This window comes from Pararge aegeria, chromosome 10 (genome assembly GCF_905163445.1).
Source record: "Pararge aegeria chromosome 10, ilParAegt1.1, whole genome shotgun sequence".
NCBI classification, from domain to species: Eukaryota; Metazoa; Arthropoda; class Insecta; order Lepidoptera; family Nymphalidae; genus Pararge; species Pararge aegeria.
This window is the reverse complement of record NC_053189.1, coordinates 9,271,947-9,282,091: the sequence shown is the minus strand read 5'-3', so window position 1 is coordinate 9,282,091 and position 10,145 is coordinate 9,271,947.

The following is a 10,145-nucleotide window of genomic DNA, read 5'->3' as shown; positions in this document are numbered from 1 at the left end:
GCTATTTAAATAGGTAGCGGACTTTGAAGCTTTATAAAAGATCAATCTTTCTGGATTGCTAACATTTCTTGGGAGTTTGTCGTTAGCTTTTTTAAACAAGTGTAATTACATTTAACAAAAACTGCCAATTCGAATATGTATATGAATGGCAAAGTTAGTACCTCCAAACTTTTAAAAAGGCGCTTACATCTGCCGTAAAAGATTTACCACAAATTGCTCGTATGCATCTTTTTTGTGCTATAAAAGCTCCATTAAAATCATCTATTTCTTATTTATATAAATTAGTGTTTGTTATTTTGTTGGTAGACGGAACTAAGGTAGACGGAATTAAGAAACTATAAATTCCCAAAGGGGTTTTACCCAGGGTGGAATCATGACATCCGCTTTTCGCACGGCCCACGCACGGACCGGTCGACTACTACTTTTTTCAATTAGAGATACTACGAAAATAACTCTCTTCATAGCCCACCGAATTTCTTTTGTCAACATAAAGAATCAATCTTCAAGGAAAATACGGTTCAATACGAATAATAACTAAGAAGAGAAATAAAAACTTATTCAATTGACGATAAGTTTATTATAATGCAATACAAACAGCCACGAGGTACGGAAAAGTGCGAAGTTGTGAAATAAATTCTTAATTTAAGACCAGAGTTAACGGAACATAATAGGAAGTTGTATTCAGGCAACCTCACTTCCTACCGTTTCGAACATAGGTACTTATAGTTGGGAATAAAATCGAATGAAATAGAACACTGTAATCACATAAGTAATCAAAACTGATTACAGTACTAATTTTACAACTTTTAATTAAAGCAATTTAAATATCACTTTCTCTCAACGGTGAAGGAAAACGTCGTGGGAAAAACTGCATCCCTGAGAGTTCTCTATTATGTTCTCATCGGCGTGTGAAGTCTATCAATCCGCTCTTGGCCAGTGATAGATAGTGATAGACTACGGCCGAAACCCGTTCCCTGTAGTGGGCCGGTAAAGGGTTTATGATGATGGCTTATGTTCCATCACGAAAATAGATATAAAACGTCTAAGTCCGGATAGGCCTTGCAAACGGAAGGTATCAAAGGTGCAATAGTAATGTTTTGAATAATAACATCTGATGACTCTTCAATCTGCGTAATCTTTAATCTGCTCTTCAATTCCAGGTTCTAAACTTTCCACATTCAATTGTACGTTCGACGTAGTCCAGAATGGTAACCGAGGTAGTTTCCTTATTTGAACACTTGGTGTTGGTAACACTTCGATTCGCTCAGAGCAGACTGACTCCGTCTGATTTATAGTCGCTTTTATACCACTTCTAGGCATCACAGACTTGACAAATAATAGTTAAATTATAAGTTACTCCGTATGTAAGTCTGTGTGTGTTGTTCTGGTAAATAAACATTTTCTATTCTATTCTATTCTATTAGAGCCAGGAATGATCCAGAAATATTTCAAATCGAATCGATTTCACGTGCGATTTAAATTCCTTGTCATAACTTTCTTTGTTATTAACGTTATCAAGATCGAGTAAAAACACAAAAAAAACAACAGCGCGAGTTGGACTTGTACACGAAGAGTTCCGTACAAAGGTGCAAACATTAAATATCTGTTCATTTAGGTTGCGTTGAATAATTAATATTAATAACGTAGATATTTTTTTGTTAAAGTGGCAATAGAAATACACATTCTATGAAAACAATATAAATATTGACAATAATATTGCTTGATACTAATTGTATTATGATTTCAAAATTGATATAATATCTAGTGTCTGTCTATCTGTATTATATTAATTTTCATACAAAATTATATTTAAATTGGAAATAAACAGTATCAGTGCGAGCGTTGATTGAGTTCATTGGCGGCTAGTATTCGATATCCAACAGAACAGCCGTGCCAGCATCTTTGGCGAGCGAGCGTGGGTGCTATCTTAGTTTCTTTGTACTAAACGCTACATTCGTTTGTACAAAGTCACGTGCAAAAACTATTCAAAGGATGGTTTGATATTTCATACATCGTTCCAAAATTAATTTGTTCGAAATCATGAAACCGGTTTGACCTAAATAAATATCGGTGAATTCGATATGAGTTTCAATGCTGAAACAAGAAATAAACCAATGAAAAATCTAAATTAATTGAATAGTTCTGAAAACGGTCAACGTTTTTCATTTTGCGAATTAAATTAATCAAATACTTAGGGACATTCGTTATTAGTTATTAATAGGCATCGTGGCAGTACCAAAGAATGATAGAATCGCAAAAATATCGATTGCACACTCGGTTTCTACGCGGCATCGTACCGGCACGCTTAACCGCTTGGCGGCACACAATCCAACCTGCCAGAGAAAATATAGAAATTATGAAATTCAAATTGCTCCTGATGGGAGTTGAAACCAGGACCTCTTATTTATAAAACCATAGCGCAGTGACTTCGGAGATAAGAGAAGAATGCTAGTTCTTCGTATTTTAGGTATCCTCTAAAAGTCACAAGGGTTTAGGGCGTACTCCACCACGCTAGCCAAGTTAGGACTGCGGATTGGACACGCCTTTGAGAACATCTCTCAGGCATGTAAGTTTCCTCACAGTGCTTCAAATGCTTTAAATTAAAAGAAAGCGGTATTCGGCGACTGCCGGTAAAGTGAAAAATAAATCTATCTACATAATATATTATACACAGTATACCTACATATAGCCCACGGAAAAAGTGCGATGTCGATGACGCGAGTTTGACACTTTTTATTCACCCAAAAAGTACACATATACAACGTGTAATGGAATTTTGAAATACTGTTGAAGAGAGCATAAGTATATTTCATAAGGAATGTCCTTGTAAAATATGAAATCAAAAGGAGTATATTTATTTTTCCATACAAACGAATTCAAAACATTCCGAATGTGTACTTATGACAACCCTATTGAAGATAAAAGACCGATACGCGCATAGTACCTACGGTACCTAATAAATTGACTGGAGTCACATGATTTTAATTTTGCACGTAATGGCTGTATCTGATTTCAGTAAAAACTATTGCAGTGGTTTACTCAAAATCTTTTAAGTACCTCTTATGCTTGTGAAGTATTATATCGGTTTTTATTTACACTTCGTATGCCTACACAGTGCGATATAACTAATAGAGAACGTTCGGTGACGATGACGCGAGTTCCATGATTTGTACACCCAAAACGTGCTCAACTCGCTTTAAGAAGTTTTTACTTTAAAAAAATGCTTAAAAGGTAAGTATGTGGTAGACACAACGAATTTGTTGTTCAAATCTCAGTCGCTTTGAGTCCCGGAAATTATTCAAAGGCGAGTGCAGTACACGTTCGGGAATTGAAAACACGAGTTAATGTAACTGGGGGTCCCTCATAAATATTCCATATGAAACCCTTTTTTTTGTCATTACGTACGTATAAACGGACCCTTTTAATATTCCCATTGCTAATAGTAGGCTGGCTGGGATTAATTTTGTTATGAATATTATTTTAGCTCGTTTCGTCAATTTATTAAAGTCTCGGTTTATCTTTTTTTTCCTATAAGAAAGGTTGGAAGTGCAAAGCAATGGGATATTCATTTTGCCTTTTTATAGTATCTAATAATTGAGTAGGTTTAGGCATTTATAATATCATGATACCTAAGGTAATTTTGGACTTACCAATATAAAAAATAAGTTTTAACAAAACACATTTAATCACTCGTGGTTAATACACGATTGATGCATTTCTTAACCACAAGGCTGCTGGGAAGCAGGCCGCTCCGCTCTCATCTCTCCCAAGAAAATTCTAAAGATTCTAAAATGTGAATCTACCTTGTGAACCGGTGGTAGAGTCACTTCAAAATGAATGACTTCACGTTTCAAATATCGTTTCAATAATTTCCCTGATTACTTAACAGACTAATAAAGATGCTGCTTTGCTAGAGAAAACCTTTTTGTTATTCAGATAGGTTAAGGTATCCGGATGCGACCAAATCAATTATTTGTAACTTAAGCTTTTCTACAAAATTTACTGTTACTGTTGGATTCTTTGTTTTTAATTTATTTATTTTTTGTTCAAGCATAGCTTTGTCTTTTATAGACAGATTTGCAATTTATTTATTTTTGGACCATTTAAAGCTCGCATCAGATTAAGAGTCATCAGATTAAGATTTTCGGAGATACAACGGAACTCTTAAAAAAACAGACAACAGCAAATCAAACACGATTCCTGCCCTCCCATATACATGCATTGTTTACGCAATCAAACAACTTATCATCACGCCTGTACACTCGGATGGGTTATGCAGACGTATTCAGTTAATTGGGGTACACCAACACTTTCTATCAAAGTTAGTCGTAGTTGCAAATTCGCGACTGAAGGCTAGTAAAATGTATTTACATTTTAGTTGGTGTAAAATTTATGATAGGTTTTATTTTCGTTAAAAAGATACTCTCATGATTAACTTTTAGACGACATTTCGTAATCCAGTTTTCTACTTCTACTCTCTATCTACTTATTCGATAAAGACATTTAAAAGGCAATTATTGAAAGTATAATTTATCACTATTAGATATGTTAAACTCTTATTTATTTTTCATGACGATTAATTTTTTAATAAACATTTTTTTTTAGCTTTATTTCCTAGCTTTTTATATTATTTAGTTTTCATAACTCATCTCGTTAATTCCTCAGTGAACTAATAAATAAATAATGATAGGTAGGTACAGGTAAATCTACATGGGTACATTATTGCAGTAGAAACATTTGAATTTTCCGGGCTAAAGTATGTGCTAATTTGGGTTATAAGCTACATGCCTTTTAAATAACAGTACAAAAATAAAACTCAAACAATGTGGCGTGAAAGATTATCAAATATTCAAACAAACAAGCTTTCATTTAAAATCAGATTGGCATATAAGTAAATGTTATATTTATTCTTCTCAGATATTAAGTCCGCAGTAGAAACTTTTTCTTCCTTTTTTGTTAGAGAGGAACTGCCAAATGTACGAGAATAAATCACTGACGAGAACCGAGTAACCCATCCTACCTAAAGTCTTCTACCTGGAACCGCTAAAATTATTTGTAATTTCGCTCATTCCGAGTTGCTGTTGATTATTCTGTTCGTGAAATCAAGTGCTCGGAAATGAAAACAAGCATTTCCCAATGCGGGAAACACAAAGTGGTACTATAATGTTTGGTTTTAATTACTCTATGACCAACAATGCCTGATAGACTTTTAATGAAACATTTCTGAAACAGATTTTCCTGCAACCATCTAAAATTTCTGCTGAAATTACCTATATGTAAATGCACGATTGGGAAAGTATGCGTATACGTATAGTCATTGGTATGCTTCATTTTTTCTTACTCGTCTTATTATGTAAACATTTACTTATTATTGTAAAGTTGTTTTCATAATAAACAATAAAAGCATACATTCATAAAGTAAAGCTTTGTTTATTTTATTCATTTTAACATATTTGTGTTTCTTCTATTTTTTGTAATATATTTTACACGAAAGAGTAATCAAAAGATAAGATAGACATAATAAGACACAAGAGGCTGGAGTGGTGACCTCGAAATGTTAAACGCAGCGTTTAAGAACCCAAACGAGTAACAGATAGCCGCTGAACCAAATCGACACAAAACAGTGGTATGTTAAAGTCCCTACAAAAGGCAGTGAGCGTACCGTACCTATCACGCAAAAAGAGCGCTACAGAACTATATCATTTTATTCTCTTCATTTATTTTACAGGGTTTTACACAATATTCTGCAACTGACAGTCCTATCGTACCTTATTTATTAATAATCTATAAAACAAATTGTAATTCAAAAATGTTGCAAAGTGTAATCTAGACTTTTATATAATTTATTTGTGTATTTATAAATCTCTACTATCACCACAGAATTAAAAACTTACTGAAACCGTGTACTCGCCTTATATTGAAGCAACAAAAACCACTCCACTATAGAAACCTTTCTCGAACAGGCGGTCTAGGATGGTCACTTCATTAAGATGTTTTAAAAGTTTACCATAAAATGGGGAAAAAGGGAAAAGTTTGTGAGCTAGCTTCATTCCCCGGGTGTGAAGCGAGGCTTGCGCGGGACGTTTTCACTGTTTTTGGACAATAATGCACTGCAAACAATGAGGCTGAATGAGGATTCTGTATGTTCTTGATTCTGTGCTTAGCCCTGATCTATTCTTAACACTGATAATATAAAAAATAAATTGAGTTTTATCTGAATCGGATACTCAGTTTTCGCAATTTTAAAAACGTTCTATTGCGCAGGTCAACCCCGAGAGCACTTTTTACATGCCGCGACCTGTACTTATTTCAATAAATGAAACTCAAGATGAAATCAATAGGGTAGGAGGAGTGGATAGATTGATTCATAAGGCAAAGGAAGCGCAATTAGATTGTCATTGCAAACCCTCTCTTCCTACCTATCGAAGAAATGAATACTTATTGGAAATACGAGAAGGCCATTAATGAACGCCGCCTTCTGAAGCTGTGAGCGATGGCCGCGGTTTAATTCCCTTCAAAAAATATTCAATAAACGCCCGGGAGCCATTGTAGATCTATTCGCAGATATAATTACATGCAAATCCAATGTTTACCGTGAACTTAGGTAAAATTATATTAATTGTGTGTTTTTTCCCTTTATTTACAACTAGTTGTACCCTGCCACGCTTCGCTGTGGCACATTGTGATTGAATGGTTGAGAAAAATAGATAAAAACAATCCTTGATGTGTATCATGCTAAAATTTCAGCCCGAACATTGCAGAACTTTTTGAGTTTTTGAAGCGTACACATACCATGTTGGTTTGTGTACACAGTACAACATTTTCATATTGAAGCATTTTGTGGCCAAGCTTGTCCAGGGAAGTCCCTACTACCCCCATGCCTATTTAAGCTGCTAAGCTGCGTTCCAGTCCGAAGGGTGTCATTTCATAGGATGTGTTCCTTGCATGGCATTCAAAGTGTTCCTCTGTTTATGTATTAAAATATGGTTTTTCACTAACCATTAGGTTACCACAGCTTGGTCCATCACTTATTACTATAAAAAAACCTTTAGGATGTTATCAGCAATTATAATTATATAAATAATTTTAACGCCCCCACAATCTCCTCTAAGGCTAAAAAATTTTACATTTAACAATAATTAAACTTTTATTTAATTTTAAGTCTGTGAGAATTTTAGTATAAAATTTTCATTTTTTTTCATTAGCACCCCCGTAACCGATTTTGTGATTTAAACTTCATTCAATACATTCTTGTTTGCTCGTAACATAGCCCAAAAAAATCTGTCCAAATTTCATGTCTAAAAGAGTTAAAATTCAAAATTTTGTTTTTTATAATTTTTTCTAATCATTAACGCCCCCGCTATACTCTTCGGTGATTTAACACTTATAAAAAAGTTAGCCTATCCATTAAGTCAATGTATCCCCTACATGGATGCAAAATTTCATTTCAGACGGATGTATAGTTTAATAGTTTTAACGGAACAACCGTAAAAAACTCCATAGATTTATATATTAGTACTAGCTGTTGCCCGCGACTTCGTCTGCGTTTGATATTGTTTTTAAAGTATTCAGTATCGCTAAGCCTTAAATGAGTATAGTAGTATATATATAACATGTGACTGTAAATTAATTATAGACAAATAATTTGCAATAAAATAAAATTGCGACTATAATTAAAGATCTAAGCTATCCTATCTCTTAAGTTGGACCAGACTGCTCACGGTGTGTCAATTTAATTTAAAATCGGTTAAGTAGTTTAGGAGTCCATCGCGGACAAACATCGTGACAGGAGATTTATATATATTAAGATAGATATAGATAGATGTTACACTAAAACTCGAAAAATCCAAAATTCTAAATAATTTTTTTTAAGTATGCCTAATATAAGCACTTTTAAAACGTCAAGTATGTCTGTTTGTATTGACTCTAACACCGGTTCGGAAGGCGGATTCTACCGAGAAGAAGCTGGCAAGAATCCCAGCAGTTGCTCTTTTCCAACATCATTTTACAATTTAGCAAACATTGTTGTATCTTGTGTAAGATGAAAAGGGGCTGCTTGCTTCCAGGCAACCTTGTCATTAAGAAATTCAGCAATAGTTAAATGTAAGTGTAGTAGGTATAGTATTAAACGATGTATTAAATGTATTTTTATACATTCCTTAAACTTATGTCATGTTAAATCTAATATTACCATCGGTATCTTATTTCTCAGCCCAACAAAGATTTTCTGCTCTTTCCTAAGACGATATGCTGATATCACTAATTTATGACCGTTTCTAGTAATTCGATTGTTTATATCCACTTTTCTTTTATAAAGATTTATGTTTAGTTTTACGAAGATTAAATTGTTATAAATATATTGCGAAGCTACAGTAAGTATACCTACTTCTTTAAATTTGTCAAGGAGAGATTCGCGTGATCTATGTTTATATATTGATCGGACAGCTCTTTGTTGTAATATTAAGTATCTATGTCAGCTGCTTTGCCACATAGCAAGATCCCGTAGGACATAACACTATAAAAGTACGCAAATTAGTCAAGCCCAGCAGTTTCAACGTCTGTAAACTGTCAATTTTTTCGGACTGCATAGGCAGCTAAACTAAGTTTACCCGCTATTGTCTCTATATGGGCACCCCACTGAAGCCAAGGTCTCTCCTAGAAGAACTGTGGAATTCTCCATTTTTATCGTTGCTCACATTTGGTTAAATAAATTCCACTGGAAAAACTGGAATAAAAAGTAGCCTATCCCCCCTAAGTAGTACTCTCCCTCCTTTCAACTCCATGCCAAAAATCAAGATTGGTTGCTTTGTTAAGGCGTGTAAGAAGGACAAACAAACACCAAATTGCATTAATAATATTAGTAAAGATAACATAAATTTAATCCGTCAAGGAAACAGTATCTACCTACACGCTAAAACTTTACATAAAATAATGTTAGGTGAAGGATTCTTGCATAAATTTATTTCTCGTGGGAGTATAAATGCAATTTGCTAATCTAACATCTTACGTACTGCTCGGGATCTTGTGACTTGTATTATCAGTATGCGCCCCATTGAGCTTCAATGTTCGTTTTATCTAACTGCAGAGTCCAGAGAGTACCCACAGATTTCGCGTCCAGAATTAGTTCGGACTAAACAGAGTTGCTAATTACATTTTGAGCGATTTCAGATCTATTGTGAATTTCTCTTGCATGTCTCCCTAACGCTTAATCGCTTTTCTAATTACGGTTAATTAACTATTGGATAAAATTTAGATTTTGCGTCTATTAATCAAATTTTGAATAGCTTTGGAATTATTGTATCATTTTTATTTATTTCAGCTATCATATCGGAGCATCTCGGATTATTGCCTCGTTCGTCGGGTGGTTAGCATGTTTAACTATGATCATAAGGTCATGGGTTCAAAACCCGGGTCGTGCCGAAACTTGTGAGGTACGGGGTTTTTCTGTTAAATAATTCTCAGGGCCAGGAGCTATGAAATCGGCGTTGTAAACCCCGTGCCTCGGAGAGCACGTTAATGTTCGGTCCTGGTTATTAACACTAACATGTTGCATTCGAAAAAACGTAGTTGGTCCATGCTCCAAAACCCTCTCTCATATGAGAGAGGATGCGTTTACCCTGCAGTAGAACGGTAATTATTTAAGGGGATATTTTATAATCGCTTCAGCTTCAATCCTCCGCATCACATCGCACGCTTTTACTTCGTTTCTACGTTGTTTCTCTTTCTTTTTCTAGTTATAATGTAAAATATTCTTAGGAGGAGGGAATATTTGCGAATGTGCAGGTGCGAATGATATGAACAAATGGTGCTATTTAAAGGAAAATGCACAAGTTTCTATAAAAAATACCCCAATGCCTTAGGTGTGATAAGTAGCGTGCATACAGCGTAGGTATGCACAAAGCGGGTTATATGTATGTACGAGTTATAAAAAGCCAAGCCTTCAGTTTTTATAACTGGTAATCGTACTGGTAATTTTCTCAACTTTGTCATCTGGCCCGCTTCGTGCATAGGTACCCTATTTACGACCTGCACGCCTTGGAGGTTTACCTACCTACAATATTTGTAGAGTCGAGTTTGATTTCTCCAGATCCGACTTATACATTTCAATCTAATGATAATGGAACCGTTTCGAACAATTTTTTTTT